The 20448-nt window shown below is 24.5% G+C and overlaps 1 protein-coding gene across 2 annotated transcripts in view; it reads left to right on the forward strand.

The window, feature by feature from the left end:
* Nucleotides 1–1657: 1657 nt before the first annotated feature.
* LOC134833669 (synaptogenesis protein syg-2) overlaps nt 1658–20448 on the forward strand; it is a 214259-nt gene continuing 195468 nt past the window's right edge. For both annotated transcript variants that reach the window (XM_063848085.1, XM_063848078.1), the window contains exon 1: nt 1658–1685. The gene's annotated coding sequence lies outside the window, so the exon portion shown is untranslated. The remainder of the gene's footprint in view (nt 1686–20448) is intronic.

Below are 20448 nucleotides of genomic sequence, written 5' to 3' on the forward strand. Positions count from 1 at the left end.
AAAAAAAGTTAAAAAAAATAATTAAAATATTTTCTCTTTTTTAAATTCTTATTATAGATTTTTATAAAATATTTTTCAAAATTTGAAAATGAAAATTAATTTGAAAATTAATATAAATAATTAAAATAAAATTAATTATAAATTGTTCAAATATTAAAATATATTTTTTATTTTTAAAAAGATTAATTTAATTAAAATATTTTGAAAATAAAAATTTAAAAAAGTTCCAAAAATTAAAATATTTTTCTATTTTATTGATTTTCAAAATATTTTAAAGAATCTTAAAAGTTTTTTCATCTGAATAAATTTTTATAGGTTTCTAATCGAAAATCATTTTTTTTTATTTTGAGCAATTTTTAAAAATAATTAAAAATGAAAAAAATCAATTTTTTAAATTAAGAAAAAATTTAAAAAAATAAAAGATAAAAAATAAAAAAAATAAGAAATTAAAAAAAATATATATATATAGAAAATAAGCAGAATATCTTTTCTGTTAGTTTTTCTTATTTTCCGTATTTCTTTTAAACAAGTTAAGAAATTTTTCATTAAAATATTTTTTTATTTTTCTCAATACTTCTCAATTTTTAAAATTTTTAAAAATTAAAAAAAAAGAAAAATTTCAATTTGACTTGTTTTTTTAATAATTTTAATATAAATTTTATTATACCTTCATAATTTTTTAATTTTTCTCAATATTTAGGTAATAAATTTTTATAAAATATTTTTTTTTATGAAAATGAACTTTTTATGAATTTTTCTATTTCTGAAAAAAAAAATAATTTAATTAAATTTTTTTTTTATAATATTTTCTCATTTTTTTAATTTTTATTATAGATTTTTTAAAAAATGTTTTTTAAATAAATTGTTTAAAAATTTTTATATAAAAAAATATATATTTTTGTTTTAAAAAAATAATTAACAAAAATAAAATTAATGAATTTTTTCTCCTCTTTTTAAATTTTTAATATAAAATATTTTTTTAAATAAATTGTTCAAAAACGACAAAAGCGTTCTCTATAAAAAAATTATTTATTAAAAATTTCAAAAACCAAAACTTACCTCATTCGCCATCCACAGAGCAGATATATTTGTCAGTTTGCTTTTCGAGTGCGGCTTTAGCTTCTAGTTTATTCTATATTGCAGGAAAAGCACAGGTTAATCTTTTTTAAACACCTTTTGTGACGTGGTAGTGATACTTTTGTGTTATTTTATTGTTATGATTGTTTCTCATGAGTTTTGTGTCTTTTGTGTTGCAAGTACATTTCCATACGCACAGTTATTATTTTCAGACTTTGTGTTTGCGGTGATGACATGCATGTACGTTACTCAAGCCTCTAACGAAAGAAAAAAAATAATTATTTCAATTTATTTTTGTAATGGCGTTGATTACTTTTTGTCGGTGAGAACTTCATACATTTCAATCATTAGCACTCATTACATTCGATTATTACGAAAAAAAAAACTGAAAAAAATAAGTATGTTAATGATTGAACTATTTACCGCGAGGAAATACATTTCTCTGACAGAAATGCTTCGTCACACTTTTCCCCTGCGAAACAACAGACGACAACGACGAACTTTTCCCATGAGCTTCTAAAAAATAATTTTTTTCCTTCGTTCATTTCCAGACATCAAAATGGCGATTTTCAACAATTCACCCTGGAGTATAGCCGTTATATTAATAGGTAAGTCAAACTTTTATTATTTTTTTCTTTGGCGAAAAAAAAAACGCGAACGCGCGCCTGTCGCTTATATTTATTCACTAATCATATCAAAACAATTACGAAAATTATAACAACGTCAGCTTTCTTCGCCAAGTTTTTTTTTGTGTGTTTTCGGAACATGTAAAACTTTTTATTTTTGCTTTAACAAGAAGTAATGTGTAGCAGAGAAATAATGACTTGCAAACTAGTTGGGATGTTTGTTGTTGTTGTTTTTTTTTTAGAAAAACATCAGCAAAAAAAAAATTCACATGAAGAAAGCTCCGTTTTTTTCCGTTTGTAGCTGAATGTGCTGTTATTGGAGAGATAAATAGAGATTCCCCATTGTTTGCTCACACACATATATTTATTGTTTTATTTAAACTGCAAATTTCCCACGATGTTCTTCATATTTCCGACAAATTTCCATTTTTTTGCCGTCTGCGTCGCTTCCATCTACCGAAATTTCACTCGGTTTTATTTAAATTTCATATTCAACTTTTTTTTTGCATATGAGTGAGGGAAGAGCAGAATTTGGTAGAGTGCAAAGTTAAACAAAAGTTGAGTTTTCTCGTCCATCAGAAGAGTATTAACAACTCTCGAGCAAAATAAAAGTACTGAAAATATTTCGTTTTTATTTTTTTATGAAAATTTTTTGTGAAATATTGAATTTGCGCGCATTTTTAAATTTTTTTCGTTTTAAAATTAAAATTATTTTATTAAATTGAAAATAATTAAAAAAATATAAACTAAAATTAAATTAAATAAATTAAGATAAGAAAAAATTTGAATTTTAAAAATTTATTTCTCAATTTTCTAAAAAATTATTTTTTTTTTAAATTTTAAATATTTTTTAAAAATTTATTTTATACTCTTTATTTCTTATATTTATTATTTTTTTTTTAATTAAAAAAAAATAATAAGTTTTTAATTTTTTTTTGTTTCTTAAGTTTATATTTATTTAAATATTTTTTTAAAATTAAATTATTAATTTATAAAAAAAAATAAATTTTTAAAACTCAATTTTTTTTTATTTAGGTAAATTATTTTATTTATTTAATTTAATTTTATTTTTTTTTTATTTTCAATTTTAATTTTATTTTTAAATTAGTTTATTTGAATTTTTATAAAAAAAAATAATTTTTAAAATTTAATTTAATTTATTTTTTTTATTATTTTAATTTAATAAAATAATTTTATTTTAAATCAATTTAATTAAATTTTTATAAAAAAATAAATTTTATAAATTTAAATTTATTAATTTTAATTTTTTCAAAATTTGTTTTGAAATTCAATAAAATAACTTTAATTTTATTTTAAATCAACTTAATTCAATTTTTATAAAAAAAAAAATTTTAATTTTTTTTTTCTCTTCTTAATTTTATTTATTTAATTTAATTTTAATTTGTTTTGAATTTTTTTTAATGATTCTTTAAATTAACTTTTTATAAAGACTTAAAAAATGGCAATATTCAGATTTTTTAAAAAATCATTTTCAAACTCCATACATAAGCTAAAAAAAGTGTACAAAACGAGACGATTCCTAAAAATTGCATGTTTCCGCTTGAACACGTTTGAAAATTGAAAAAAAAAATGGATTAAACTTTTTTTTTCTGTAAATAAAGTTTTTTTTTATTTTCTCGCAAAAAATTGAAAATATTGTTAACGGAGTTCAAAGAAAATTTTCACTTTAAACCTTTGAAATATTTATCGTTGTTATGAAGTTAGAAAAAAATCGACTTTAACTTCTTTATTGTGGTAAGGTCAGTAAAATCCTACATTTTATAACTTTTGTTGCTATTTTTTTTTTCTACTGCCAATACAATAGGTAATATCATGAAGGAGGAAGAACAAAAGCCTATATTTGCTGAAAATAGATGAAATATCTCTATATCTCTCCATTAACCACATAATATAAATGGCATATGAGCTCTTCTTCGTTCTCTCTTCTACTCGTTGGCGGCCATTGTGTGTGAGAAAATTACTTTTCATTATTTTCACATTTTTTATGTGTGTTAGGAGTGTGTTTGTGAAAATAATAATAGAACTCCCTTCCTCTCTGTCGACAAGTTTGAGACAAAAAAACGAACGAAAAAAAAGTGAAAAAGTCACAGAGAAAAGTTTAAACAATGTAAATTTTTGTACAACAACAACAAGTTTAGTTAGTAGGGCGAATTAGTTGAAGTTGTCGGTTTTCAGAGAGAAAAAAAGAACATTTAACTATGAGTGTGTGTGTGTTCCTTTTGATCTCTAAATTGCTTTGTATCATGTCTTTTGTTCGGAACTAATGAACTTTTGCATGGATTTGTTTGACAAAAGGCAGAAACTTTTGCTTTGTCTTCAGTTTGGGGAGACATCAATCAATAAAATGATTAAATTTTGAAAGTATTGTTTAAATTTATCGAAAATTTATTGATTTTTACGATATAAAGAGGTATAACATTTTTTTTTTGTATTTTTTTTTTTTGAAAAATTGAACTTTTTTTTTTGCATAAAAATTTTAAATATTAATTCTATTTTTTTTAGTTATTTCTTGAAGTTTGCAAATATTTTAATTTTTTTTAAATTTATTATAATGTATATTTTTTTATATTCTTCGATTTTATAATATTTTATTTTATTTTTCATTAAATTTTTAATAATATTTTTTTAAATATTTTTTTTTAATTAAAAAATCATAAATTTTCAAAATTTCCAATTTTTTTGGTTTTATAATTTTTGTAATAACATTTTTGTTCAATTTTAATTTTTTTTTTAAATTTCTTAATAATATTTTTATAATCTATTTCAACTTTTGAGTAAGATTTTTTTTTTATTTTTATACCTATAGGTATTTTTAATTTTTCGATTTTTTTACGTTTTTGAAAATTATTAAAAAAATATATTAAAAATTTTCTTAATACTCTGCTCAATTTTTTTTAAATCATTTTTGTAAATATTTTAATTTTTTTTCATTAAAATTTTTATTATTAATTAATTTTTTTTTTAATTTCATCATTTATTTAATTTAATAATAATTTAAAAAAAAAAAACAATAATTTTTCAAAATTTAAAATTTTTTAAGTATAATTTTTTTTTACATTTTTTAATTTTTTTTTTTAAATTATTTCATACCTATTTATTTTTTTTTTATTTCTCTTAATTTTAATAAATTTTTAATTTCTTGATGTTTTTCAACTTTTTAAAAAATTTATCAAGTTTTCTAAAAATTAAAAAAATTTAAAAATTTTCTGAATGACTCAAAAAAATTTATTGCTTTGCTTTCATTTCAAGAGAAGAGCAGATCAATCAACAAAAGGTCCTTTTTCTCAAACTGCAAAGTGTCTTGTCAAATTTATTGATTTCACAGCAAAATTTATCGCCCCGAAGCATGTGATCTTGTGACGTGAATTTTCCGGCAAAGTAAATACTCCTCTGCCAAAACCTTTCTTTGTGTAATGTAATAAATATTCATAGGAGTAATTTGCACCTTAATCCTTTTCATGTTCCTGCATCCACAATTCTCTGCATCCCCTTTTCCTTCAATCATTTTAATATATCGGCAGCCCAGAAGCTACAGAGTGACAAATATGTCATCTTGCTGACGATGATAAAATTTCGATCGTAACCACATCTTAATCACGTATTTCTTTGATGTCTGCAGTATTGGAAAATCACTGCTAAACACACACGAACGTCACACACGAACATCCAGTGAAGTGAAGTAAAGTCAATATCAAAAGGAATTAGAGCATGAATTTCTTTTGCCGAATTCACTTGAGAGAAATACCTCCGATGTACGGTGTCTCAGCTCTTTTAATGACAAGCCAAATCATCTTGGGAAAACACACACGCACACACACACACGAAACTTCCTTTCACAAGTCAACCATTAAATGAGATGACGCACAACATTGTCAAACTTTTGCCATGTACTTTGTGCCGTTTGGTTAATTAGGATTTGCGCCAAGCAAAGCACATTTTATCGCTTCTTTGTGAAAATTTGTAAATTTTACATATTTTAATCATCTGATGTGTGCGACATGATATGGAATCGAGTTAACATGATGATTATGAGACAAATCATTAAATATTTGCCGAAAATTAGCTTTGTCGCGATTCGTTTGTGGCAAGGGGTAAATTTTAATCATCATCATTGCCTAATATTTGCGCGGATCGCTTCATTAATGGATTTTCCGTGAAATTGCAAAATTTTGTGTGAATAAACAAATTTACTTGTGATCATTAGATTTGTGACTTTATCATACTCGAGTTGGCTTTTAAAATATTTTTTTTTATCTCAAAATGAACTTTTTAGATCGAAATGAACAAATAAGATCTTTTGATAAAAAGTTCGATCTCGAAATGAACAATTTAGATCTTAAAATGAACAATTTAGATCTCAAATTAATTTTTTATGATCTCTCAATGAATCGAATTGTCTCAAAATGAACAATTTAGATCTTGAAATGAACAATTTAGATCTTGAAATGAACAATTTTGATCTTGAAATGAACAATTTAGATCTTGAATGAACAATTTAGATCTCAAAATGAACAATTTAGATCTTGAAATGAACAATTTAGATCTCAAAATGAACAACTTAGACCTTGAAATGAACAATTTAGATCTTGAAATGAACAATTTTGATCTCAAATTAATTTTTTATGATCTCTCAATATGAACAACTTTTAGATCTCAAAATCTCTTGAAATGAACAATTTTGATCTCGAAATGAACAACTTAGATCTCTAAATGAACAATTTGGATCTCGAAATGAACTTATGATCTTTAAAATAAATTTTCAATTCTTTTATTAAAGTTGAATGAATTGAAATGAACTTCTCATTTTTTTAAAATTAAATTTTGTAAGAAAATGTCAAAATTTACTAATTTTGTTTGCATTTTCTTATCGTTTTAAATGTTTAATGTCTCCAAATCTTCATTTAAAAGAGAACAATGACGTTTAAAGCGAAAAGAATAGAATCAAAAATAAATAAGATTAACTTTAATCAGAGCAACAGCTGCGTTGTCGTGTCTTTCGTTCATCATTTAATGCCGTTATGAACTTCAACACTGCCATCATAACGGCACTTGTGCGTTTTTGTTTGAACAAAACATAATGATGACTAATCACAACAATCTTCAATAAAAATAATTGTTGAATTGCATTTTTTTCCATTCATTCATTTAATTCTCTCAGCAGCTCCGTGTGGCAGTCTCGAGATAATTTAAGATGTTTATTTTGCAGTTAGAAGAATAAAATGAAACAACTTCATATCACTTATCTAAACAATAATAATAAACATTAATAACGAAATCATGTTCTCTAATTAAGATAATTGATTTCTCGGAACGGGCACTTGTTCGAAAAGATGATTCAAAAGTTTATTTTTGAACAAATTTAATGATTTACATGCTTTTTTGTGACACAACGAACACATGTCATGACGCGATGACAAATGGATGTGATTCAGTTTAATGTGACAAATATTGCGAGAGTAGCAAGTGAATGGTTGTTGTTCCGCGCCGAACACAAAAACTAACTATTCCTAATCTGGTTTGCCATGCCATGCCACCCAAAAAGCGTAAAACTGGAGTAGTAAATAACAATATTTTTTTCGTGTGTCGTTGATGAAATCCACTTTTAACGTTTTTTTCGGTCCGAATAACGTTGTGAATAAATAAAATTTATGACGACCATAGACTCAATTTTTCATTTTTTATAAACATTTTTTTTTTACTGCCCGGCGTTAGTTATTAAGGGAATTGCTCACTTTATTATTCATTTGGAAAAAAGGCGTCGAGTGTCGTAAAAGACTGATTCGAGTTTCCTGACGTGGTTCATGCATAAAAAGTAACTTGTTCTTTAACTTTTTCTTTAAAGTTTTTTTTTTGTATGAAGAAAATTTTTTTTGACATTTTTTTATGTTCAAAAATTAAATTTTTTATTGAAATTTAAATTTTGATTAATAAAACAAAAAATTTTTAAATTAAAAAAAAAAATAAATTGAACAAAAAAAAATAAATTTTTAGTTTAAATTAAATTAATTTTTTTTTGTAATTTAAAAAAATGAAAAAAATAATTAAATAATGTTTTAATTAAAAAAAAAAAAAAAAAATTAATTTTTTTTTGTAATTTCAAGAATGAAAAAATAATTAAATAATTTTTAATTTAAAAAAAATTGAATTTTTAAAGATGAAATAATTTTTTTTAATAATTTAATTTAATTTATTTTTTTTATTCTTTAATTTAATTTACCTAATTTATTTTTATTTAATTTAATTTTTATTAAAGATTTTAATAAAAATTTTAAAATTAAATTAAATAAAAATAAATTAGGTAAATTAAATTAAAATTAAAAAAATTATTACATCTTCAAAAATTAAATTTTTTTTAAATTAAAAATTAATTATTAATTATTATTTAAAAAATTAAATTTAATTTAAACTAACATTTTTCATTTTTTAATAAAATTAAATAAAATTAAAAATTCAATGAAATTAATTTTTATTTAAAAATTTAAAATTATATTTATTTATAATCATTATTAAATTGTTTTTATTTATATTTTTCTTTTATTTAAAAATTTTATTTGAATTTTTTCCATAAAGTTTAAACTTTTTCACAAAATTTGTAACTTTTGTTAAAAAATTATTTTTTGTTATCTTTTCAAAAAACTTTTTTATTTATTTTTTGTTCAATTTTTCAGTAAAATATTAATTTTTTCGCATAAATTTGAATCTCAATTTTCGTTCAACCAAAAAAAAAAACTCTTGAAATCATTTTTTATCAAATAACCAGACGTCTCCTTATCATTTCATGTCCTTGAATTCGTTTGACAAGCGATCCGATAAGCAACGCGCCTTTTGCGAATCACGAATGGAAAAAAGTGAACTTAATGTGGCGTAAACAAGTTGGATAATAAATGAGCAGATGAGATGTTTATGAGCAAACTCGCTTTTCTTTTCATACTTTTTTCCGTTGCGTGAAGTGAAGGTAACACAATTGACGTAAAACCGACGTAAAAACCCTCCGAAAAAGGCAAAAATTCGAGAGAATGGGCAAAATTTTAAAATATTTCCTTGTTTTTGGTAGCTTTCAACCGCACATCATAAAATAATATAAAATAATAAAGTTTATCGTTGTATCAGATGCTCTCCATCTCCCCTCATTCTCTCAACACTTCAACTTACTTTCCTTTGTCTCAACGCAAAAAAAAAACCGGATATGCGGTGAGAAACTTACTATGGGGAGATTTTTCCATCCCATCCGCCGTCGACATATTAAAAGGCTTTTGCTTATTATTCCGCTACGCACAGCCCCAAAATATGAACTGGACATGAAACATTATGTTATTGTGCCGATGGGAATTAAAGTGTGCTCCTCTCCGTTCGCAAGCTCTGAGATTTCACAGAAAAATATGATTACTGTTTTTACTGCTGCTTATCTCAAAACGCATTTGTCTGCCACTTTTACACATTCCGTGTGCGGTGTGTCCTTTATTTTGTATCTCTGTATCTCTCCGTGCGTTGTGTGAAAAATAATATTTTATATCAAAACATTAATAATGTGCTGCGTTGTTGTTGTTGTTTCTGTTGCCGCTGTTGGTTTTCATGTAAAAGTAGTTTTCTCACACAGAATAAAAAAAAACTTTCATAAAACTAAACAAAACAACTGAGCGATTTTTTTTCTGCGAGACTTCAACCAAAAAACCGTGTGTAACAAAATATTTTTTTGTTACGCATTTTGATGAGTTTTGGAAGAAAAAAAGTATTTTGTGTCGTTCGTCTGAAATTTTGAAAAAACAATTCATTAATTTTTTTTTAAATAATTTAATAAAAGAAAAAATTTTAATTAAAATTTTTTTTTTTTTTTAAATAAAATTTAAATTTCTTTTAATTATTCAATGCTTGATAAACTTTAATTTAAAAAAAAAAAAAAAAAAATTAATTTAAAAAAAATTATTTCAAAAATAATTTTAAAAATTTTATTTAAAAAAAAAAATGATTTCAAAAATTTTTTTAAAATTTAAATTTTAAATTTAATATGCTTCGTTTGGAATTATTAAATAGAAAATTTTAAAAAAAATTTTGATTTTAAAAGAAAAAAAATTAAATATTTTAATTAAATTTTAATTTAAAAAATAATAATTAATTAAAAATTAATTTTTGCAAAACTTTGAAAAAAAATTTTAAAAAATGCAAAATTAAAAAAAAATTCATTAAAAAAATACTTTTTATAATTTAAAAATTTAAAAAAAAAATTAAAATTTTAAGAAAAATCTCTTCAGTAAAAATTTTTTTAATGTAAAAAATGCAAAATTAGTAAAAAAAAAATTAAAAAAGACAATATTTTCAGTTTTCTTTTTATTTAAAATTTTTAAAATAATTTTTTAAATAAATTTTTTTTTCTTTAACAAATTTTCTAAATTTCAGTTTATCAAAATTTAATTAAATTTTTTTTTTTTTTTTTTTTTAAATTTTAAAAAATTTTTTTTTAAATTTAAAATATTTTTTTATAAAAAAAATTAATTAAATTATTTTGCAAATTTAAAACAATTTTTTTTAAATAATAAAAAAAATAAAATTGCAAAATAAAAAAAAAATCAATAAAAAATAAATATTTTTTTTTATTATGAAAAAAAAAATTCTTGTTAAAGAAAAATTTTTATTTTATTTATTATTTTATGAAAATTTTCAATGCTTAGAATAAACAAAAAATACGCTCAAATTTTTCCGTTTGCCCAAAAACTTTTCCATCGTGTTCCTCATATTTTTTTTGGTAGTTGATGAATTTTGTGGTAATTTAGATAAGAGAAACATGTGAGCAAGAGAGTGTCTGGTGTTGACATTGAAACAATTTAGCGTCGTACAGAGCTTTGCTTTGCGTTGTGTTAAAAAAAAATGTTTGAAAAATGACATAAAGGGAACTCCTTAAGGCCTTTCCCTCATTTATTATTGTCCTTTTAGCACTCTTTCGTTACTTTGTGCGCAAAAATTTATACATTTTGTGTTGCTCCATACACAAAAGCTGAGCACTAAAAAGGCGGTAATTTAATTTTTGAAACTAAATCGACCAATTTTGATGTTATCTTTTGTGCCTCCTTATGAATTATTGCCACTATGGAGTACATTACAGTTCATTGTTCGTCTTTTTTTTTATTATTATTTCTAATAGCTTGGGAACTTTATCAACTACAATTATTAAGAGATGTTTATGACGACGAAGAGTCACACAAAAAATTAATAAATTTGGAGGGCGTAAATAATTCGAAGACAATTCTCAATGGGATTCAACTAATTTACTGGTTTTTTTTTCGATTAGGATGATGGGAAACAGGGCGGAAAGTACCGCGCGCGCAACGTCTTCCACGCAACATTAAATCTGTTTCGCAATCCTTTAATCCCGATTCAGTTCAGTTCGGGCCTAATAAAAGAAACATCATATTAGTTAAATGCTTGATTGAATCCAGTAATTCATTTTGCCTTTTTGCTGTCTCGTTGCGAAGAAAAAGACGAAGAACGAATGAAGATGGACAGCAATAAAATTTATTTTTGTCCGATTATTGTTTCATATCGTATGATAAACTCCGAATCGAATCAAATCGATGGAAGCACTCGAAAGATGTGCGTCTTATTATTATTATTTTCCTTTATTTGCCATTTTTTTCGAGCTATTTATTGGACCGACGCAGGGAACCATGAAAAAAGAATGGATGATGAAACAACGATTCCTTTTGTTATCTTATTAATATTATTCCGGTTCATAGAAAATGCGATTTTCTGTTCTTTTTTTCTGTTCATTGGTAAAAAAAATTCATGAAAATTTGACGATTGCCGCGAAAAGTCATTTGAGTGCTTTTTTTGTTTTAATTTCTGATTTTTAAAAAGTTTTCTGTTTAAAAAATTATTTAAAAATATTATTTATTTTATTTTATAAAAAATTATTAATTTTTTTTTATTTTATAAAAAATTATTATTTTTTTTTTATTTTTTAAAAAAATATTATTTTTTTTTTATTTTATAAAAAATTATTTAAAAAATATTTTTTTTTTTTTTTTATAAAAAATTATTAATTTTTTTTTTTATTTTATAAAAAATTATTATTTTTTTTATTTTATAAAAAATTATTATTTTTTTTTTTTTATAAAAAATTATTAATTTTTTTTTATTTTAAAAAAAATTATTTAAAATTAATTTTTTAATTTTAAAATATTTTTTTTTATATAAAAAATTTTCCAAATATTTTTTTCATTATGCTTGGTTTTTAAAAAAATATTTTATTTTTTTTTTTTTTAAAAAATTATTAATTTTTTTATTATATTTTTTTTTTTTATGAAAATATATTTTTTTTATATGAAAATAATTTTTTCCAATTTTTTTATGCTTGGTTTGAATTATTTGGAAAATATTTTATTTTTTTTTAATTTTAATTTAAATTAAATTTAATTTTTTAAAATATTTTTATTTATTTTTAAAATATTTTATTATTTTTTTCATTTGTTACATTTAATTTTTTTTTGCTCAATTCTTTTATTCAGATTGAGAAAAAAAATTTTCCTAAAAATATTTTTTCTTCGAATCGAATTTTAATACGATCCAAAAAAAAAGGACAAACCAGAAGTTCATGAAACTCTTAATAAATTGCCATCTTACGAATCAATTGTTAGTCTAATTGATGTGTAGCAACGCATCAGCAGCTATAAACCTACCTTTTGCGAGTTACTATGACAGCAATTAACTACATCATCTTCACATCACTGATGCATGACGATTGGATTTGATTTCCGTTTTTTACTTCGTTATGTTTTGCTTTCTTGTTGATGATCATCATCATCACGACGACGATTAAAATATATCCGTTGTTGCCTTCGAAACGGACATCGTCATCCGTTTGCTTGGTTTCCTCAGAAAAACTCGTGTCGTCGGGAGAGAGGAACAAAAAAGTACGAGAGATAATACAAAAGTCAATAATAAAGAAAAATAAAAAGTTAAAACGTTCTAGATTGATCGCCATGGGCTCTTTATCTTCCTCGCCTTAGCTTGGCTCGGCAATGGTCTGCATTGGTTGTTTAATGGTTGTCGACCATCCTCCGAAAAGTAACTTTTTTTTGTTTACTTTCGACTTTTTTGTTCCTTCTGTTTTTATTAATAATAAGTACTGTTGTCTTTTGTTCCAATTGTCAAGACGAGATGTGTGCAAAAAGCATTTATTAATAATACAAAACATTTTGAGTCAATTTTCTGCAAGAATAGATGAAAAAACAATAGAAATAAAGTGCTCGTCGTCTTTTTGACAGACAACGTTCGCTATTCTGCATATTATGTTAGGATGGCACAAAATTCGTTTTTCTCGCGAACGGAGAATTTTCGCTGTGTGTAATGAAGAGTCAACAAAACAGTAGCGCAAAGATAATACGTTCGCGTACCTACGAGCGACACACAAATAAAAACCTAACAGGAAATTAAACTTCCTACAAGAGTGCACACAATGTAGGAACGATGCAGTGATACGACGAAACTACTACTACTACTATTTGTTTTAATAATAGTGAAAAAAGAAAACAAAGCACGATAGAGACAAGAAATTACCATCAGCATGGGGAAAAGAGAAACGGTAGAACATTTCTGTTGAGAAAAATTACAACGAGAGGTTCGTAAAATGAAAAATTTAAGCGCATTTTAATTAAATTTATTCTAAAATTTAAAAATTGTTAAACTGTTATACAAATTTCAAGATTTGTTATAAAAATTTCAAAAGCTGTTATAAAAATTTCAAAGGCTGTTATACAAATTTCAAGATCTGTTATAAAAATTTCAAAAGCTGTTATAAAAATTTCAAGATCTGTTATAAAAATTTCAAAAGCTGTTATAAAAATTTCAAGATCTGTTATAAAAATTTCAAATGCTGTTATAAAAGCTTCAAAGGCTGTTATAAAAATTTCAAGATCTGTTATAAAAATTTCAAAAGCTGTTATAAAAATTTCAAGATCTGTTATAAAAATTTCAAAAGCTGTTATAAAAATTTCAAAGGCTGTTATACAAATTTCAAGATTTGTTATAAAAATTTCAAAGGCTGTTATACAAATTTCAAGATTTGTTATAAAAATTTCAAAGGCTTTTATACAAATTTCAAGATTTGTAATAAAAATTTCAAAGGCTTTTATACAAATTTCAAGATTTGTTATAAAAATTTCAAAGGCTGTTATACAAATTTCAAGATTTGTTATAAAAATTTCAAAGGCTGTTATACAAATTTCAAGATTTGTTATAAAAATTTCAAAGGCTGTTATACGAATTTCAAGATCTGTTATAAAAATTTCAAAAGCTTTTATACAAATTTTAAGATCTATTATAAAAAATTCAAAGTTACGTTTATTTTTTAACCAAAAACCTGCAACAAAACTAACAAAAAAAATTTAGTTTTTAAAATTCTTATCCATAAAAAAAAAGTTTTTCCATCCTCAAACATTTTATCGTTTGAGGTAATAATAATAAGTGATATGTGAGCTCTCGTTGTTGTTAATATTTACCTACCATGCAAACTACTTTATACTTTTTCTCTCTCGCTAATCGTGTGTGCTATGCAGAGCACTTAAAAAAACTCGGAAAACAATGAATCAGCTACAAACTAACAGAACAGCAGTTGAGAGAGATGTAAAATTGCAGTAGTAAAAAGGCTGCAAAACTGACATTAATTATCAACATTTGTTTGTTTATAACTGTATACTTCTTTTTCTTCTTGATCGTACAAAAAAAAAATTGTATCATTTCTTCATGTAGATTCTAGCTAGAAGAAACTATAACATCAGCACAAGTTTCATGGAGAGAGGAAACTTTTTTTGGTGCGATGTTGAAGAAATGCTCGTTTGAAAAACTTTTGGAGAGTTTGACTTGTTCGTTATATAATTTTCAGACAAATTTTCACATAATTAATCGTCACATTGTTCCTCTTCTTGTGCTGCTGCCTGATGCATGTACAAAACTTTTTTATGCATATAAAGTGCAGTAACGGGTCAGATTGTGTTTGAAAGTGTTCTGTAGTTTGAAAAAAGGTGAATTTTAAACTTTTTTGTGTGTAATTTTAACTCTTCAAGTAAAAAATAAGCCTTGAAGAAATTTTTTTATCAACTCAACTGATAAAAAAATCTTTCAAGGCTTATTTTGAGAGTTTAAAATCACTCAAAAAACTCAGTGTCAATTTTCAAACCTATGCCAATAAGAAATAAAATTCATAAAATCACATTGCTTCCTGCTTTTTTCTGGAAAGGAACTCACAACTGCAATAAACTTCTGGCGTTTCGCTCGGTTAGATAATGAGAACGTAAACTTTTACTTGAAACAATGAATGTCCGAAAAAGGATACTGTAACAGACAGAAAAAAAAGACAAAAGAACGAAGGCATTGGCGTTAATTTATGTAACAGATGTCGATTCCGATCCCTTATAAAACAAAAAGACGAAAGAAAAAAAAACCAAAGGCGAAACAAGACGAATATACCTCCTGCGAGTGAACCGAGTTCGTTTGAAAAAAGAAGAAGAAGAACAACGTAGACAGAAAAAAAGATCAAGATTATGCATTTGAAAACAAATTATTTTTAACGAAGGTTAACGTAATTAACAAAAAAGTGTGTGAATGTGTGTGATGTACATTTTTTTCTGAAGCAAAAGAATATAAAAAAGAGGTCACATCTGTAATTCCCTTTTTTTGAAAAGAATCCTTTCATGGATGACATCTCGCGTCGCATGGGGTTATAACATTTCAATTAAATTAAAAAACGAGTTCAATAGCCTCGAATCTTTTTCCAAACGACGACGACGACGACTACAATGCATATATCCCTTCAGGCACAATTCATGCTGTCATTCTTGACAAAATATCCAGGATATTGATAAATAAATTTGCATCTCAAACCCACAAAACTGACATATCATGTGTACGAATATATTTTCATCAATCACTGATATGTCGATGTTCAAAAATGCATTAGACACTTTATCTCTCGAACGAGTCTGCGTCACAGATGTGTGACACGATGCATCTCACACAGGTATAGATGATAAAATAATTTGTCTGGACATAGGAGGCAGTCATTCACCGTAAAAAGTTTGTGATGTGTGCAATATTGCGGTTGTTATCAAGGCAACTTCTTCCATGCGGTTGTGATTTATGAGACGGAAATATTGGTTCGCAGTAATTAAATGGCGAACTTTTGCACTTCAACTCATTCACGAGAGAGCTCTCATTAACACGCATTAACACATCACTCGATATCAGCATTTCATCGAAAAATAAATGGCATAAGCCTAAAGAAGTTAGTTAAGCCTAAAGGAGTCCAAAAAACCTAAATTTAAAATTCTAGAATGAGCTAAATTTTTTCTATGCATTTTCAGTGAGTTTGGGTATGTCAAAGAGGTACTTTAACATACCCAAACGCACTGAAAAATTTCCAAATCTCAAAAGCTCGTTCCAGAATTTTGAATTTAGGTTTTTTCGACTACTTTAGGCCTAACTAACACAAAACCATTAAAAAAATGCCATTTATTTTTCGATGAAATGCTGATGCCGGGTGATGTGTTAGACGACGACGACTCTCCGATGTAATAATGATGCCGAAAATGCTACCTAATAATCCCGCATCAGAGAAGCAACAGTGTTGGATCGTCGTCGTCGTCGTGTGTTAGTGTCACATCAAATCTACGTTATGTATGACACAAAATGACAAGTATCGCATTTTCGCCTCCATGAATGCATGTGCGTATCTTCTTCAATTTTATGCATCGTCGTCGTCGTCGTCGTCTCTCTCGTCGCAAAATGATAATAATATAATATGAATGTCGTACAGAGGAGAGCAGCTCGAGATTAAAATACGGTATGCATGCGGGGAAACTTGTCGAATGAAGATTGGCACATGGAATATATCAGATTTGAAGGATACATGGCAAATGGAATAAAAGTAGCTTGAGGGTTCAATTTTGAAACGAGAGAATGCTTGACATGCACAATATCTGGGTCTCGATAGAATTTTTTTTTGCATTTTGATGAACTGAGGAAAAACTCGTTAGGGGGGTTTGTCTGTCTTTGAGGAGCTGAAATGTTCAACTAATTTTCTCAATGCTTTGTTACAGATCTTTTGAATTGCTCTTAAGTCTTCGTCATTCATTAGCATCAGGATCGTACTATTGTTTGAAAATTGAAAGATATGAAAATACGTAATTTTCATCTTGAGAGCCCATTTGATGGTTTTCAAGCTTGAAATTGATCAAAAGTTATGAAAAATGCCTTTGGATGCCTTTTGGATGGTTCTCAAGCTTGAAAATTGAAAAATAAAAAATACGTAAAAAATTACGTAATTTTTACGTAATTTTCATCTTGAGAGCCCATTTGATGGTTTATAAGCTTGAAATTCATCAAAAATTACGGAAAATTTTTTTAAAGTTGAATTGTAAAATAAATTTCGTTTCTTTATCCAGCATTTTCTTCATTCGAGTCATAAAACTTACCAAAATGCAGTTTAGTCATCCATCGAACGAAAACTCCCATCTCCAATTTTTTGTTCGTCCTCAACGTAAATTGTCATTTAGATTAGCAAGTTTTATTGCATATCCAGCATCATCAGCATCATGGCAAAGGCGTTTCAACTTGTACATATATTACAAAAAAAAAAAAATACTTGCTTGAAACTCGTCGTATTAATATTGAAATTATTATTACGGTATATTGTTTTTGTATGCGACGAAGATGCGAAACGGAGCTTTTTCTGCATGCAAATTCACTAAATTGACTTAGAAAAGAGAGAACGAGTGAAAAAAATATTTATATGCACTCATTTGCATATTAGTTATGTGTTCGAGAGATAACAAATTGACTGAAGACTTGAACATCGATGAGGCATTTACGATCGATTTGCATTTTTTCTTCGTCGCTACTTCTTGATGCAGCGAGACACACAAAATGAAATTAATGTCGCTCTCGATGGAAATTGCGTTACAGTTAAATTAAATTCTTTCTTTGCCACGAGAATGAAGTTATCATCCATGAATCCAATCCAATTATGTTGCATACTCACTTTTTGTCTGATATTTATGTGTTTAGTCGAGTAGAAAGCAGCCAAGATCTTGATAGTGTGACACTAAATTAAAGGAGACAAAATTAGATACAATGTTAGTACATAAATATTATGCTATGTGTGGTAGAAGGGAGAACATTAATTAATCTATACAAATACTCATTAAAATTTTATTGTGTATACTAACGAAATTATGTGTCGGAAAGACTTCTCTCTCTTGACTTTCGTACATCATTTGACTTTATGTTAAAAAGTTATTGTTAATTATGTGGAATTCTTGTTTTGTTTGCTTTATCTCGCCTTTGAATCTTTTTTTTTTGTTCTTTATGGAGATTTTTTTGTGGCATGTTTATTGTCAAGAGTGGGAAGGGTCTTTTTGAAAAAAAATTTTTTTTTTCGAGTATTTTGGGATTAAAAAGTTTTTTAAATTTCACAGATTTTTTTCAAGAGAAAAAATTTTAAAAAATTAAATTTAATTTAAAAAAAATTAGTTTTAAAAGATTTTAATTTAAAAAAAAAAAATTAAATTTTTAAAAAAATGAATTTTAATTAAAAAATCAAATTAAATAAAAAAAATAAATATATTTAAAAGATTTTAATTAAAAAAAAAATAATTTTAAAAAATATTAAATTTTAATTTTTAAAAGTAAAAAATTAAATTAAATTTAAAAAAAAAAAAAATTAAATAAAAATTTAATAAAAAAAAAATTAAATTAAATTTAAAAAAAAATTAAAATTAAAAAAAAATAAATTAAAATTTTTAAATTAAATTTTTTTTAACTTAATTTTTTTAAATTTAATTTTTAAAAATTTAATTTAAAATCAAAATAAAAAGATTTGAAATAAAAAAAAAATAAAAATTTGATTTGAAAAATATTAATTTTTAAAAATTAAACCAAATTAAATTAAAAAAATTAAATTAGATCTTAAAAAAATTAAAATTCAAAAAAATAAATTTTAATCTAAGAATTATTTATAATTTTTATAATTAATTTTATAATTTTAATTTTAATTTTATAATTAATTATAATTTATTTTTTTTAAATATAATATTTAAATTTTTGTTTTTTTTTTTAATTTTTTTTTTTCAATTAAATAAAAAGAAAAATCTTAAGCTTGGTTTGAATTAATTGAAATAATTTTCTAAAAAAAAATCAAGAATAGTCAAGCTCAAGAAATCTTGAATCAAGGTTTCTCAGTTCATCTCACATTCCCATAAAAAAAATTAACGGTATTTTTTTTATCGATTTCGTCTTTATTGGTTTCCACGCCCCACATTTTCATAACTGTCGCTCCAACTAAACGCCATGCTCGTCATTAAGTGCCAGATATTATTTATAATCATCAGTTGTTGCACTAAAATACTTTTCAATCTAATCTGAAAGACCATCATTTTACCCCACATTAGCTTGGTCGCAAGTCGTAAATTAGTTTAATTATCATACTTTTGATGATGACGACGATGATATTCAAAGTTGTTGATTATTAGGAAGTACACTTGATGTAACTGAACTGCCCATATATTCCAACTCGGAATTCGACAAAAATAGAACCGACAACTAATTAACATCGAAGAAGCAGCAGCAGCAACAAAAAGACGCCAGATTCGTTCTGGATAATCTACTACTTCATGCTTTGTCTCGGAGTAAAGTGCAGTTAGAATAGGGCGCCATCCATCGTTCAAAAAAAAAAAATAAATTTAAATTAGAAAATAAAAAAATATAAAAATTTTAATTAAAAAAAAAATTAAATAAAATTAAATTTAAATTAAAAAAAAAATAATTTTTTAACATTTTGAAAAAAAAAAAAAAAAAATTTAAAAAATTTTAAAAAATAATTAATTAAAAAAATTAGATATAAAAAATTTAAAAATAAATTTTTAAAAAAAAAATAAAAATTAAATAAAAAAGATTTTAATTTAAAAAAAATAAATTTAAATTTTTAAAAAAAAAAATTAAAAAATTAGATTTTAATTTTTAAAAATAAATAAAAAATTAAATTAAATTTAAAAAAATTAAAAGTGTCAAAAAAATTCCTTTTTTATCCGACGTCGTAAATGAATGGCGCCATAGATAAATAAATTCGTTATCATCATCCAACGCAAAATAAAAGTAATTATTGGTAGTTTTTGTGTAAAAATAGTTTCGAATCTCTCTGCAACTCTCTCAAAGCAGGGAAATTTACAAACTTTTTAATGAACTAACGAAAGAGTTTTATTTATATTTACTCCAAATTGCCATTATTATCATTTAACGTACAATGTACGACGCGCTGCGATATAAAATAACATTTGTTTTTACAACGACTGAACATTAAAAACATCGTCGTCATCGAAAAACATAAAAATCGAACACAAAACTTTTTTTTTTAAATATTCCCATTTTACTAATTACAAATAGATAAACAATATAATATAATAATTACTTTTGTTATTATTGTATAAATGAACAACTAATTACAGCAATTTTTTCGATATCAGCCCATAAGATGAGAATGCATTAAAAAATGTTTATTTTTCAGTAGCTGCCGAAACATCAAAAAAATAATTGTTGGTCGTTAACATTTTTTTTCCGATTCTGAACAAATAATTAAATTGATTGTAAATATTTTTGTGTTTATTTTGAAATATTTTTCATGTTTTTGTGTGTTTGTTTGTTTGTTGATGCGCGCACCTCTCTCGCTGATGATCAATCGTCA

The sequence above is a fragment of the Culicoides brevitarsis genome, chromosome 1 (assembly GCF_036172545.1).
Source record: "Culicoides brevitarsis isolate CSIRO-B50_1 chromosome 1, AGI_CSIRO_Cbre_v1, whole genome shotgun sequence".
NCBI lineage: Eukaryota > Metazoa > Arthropoda > Insecta > Diptera > Ceratopogonidae > Culicoides > Culicoides brevitarsis.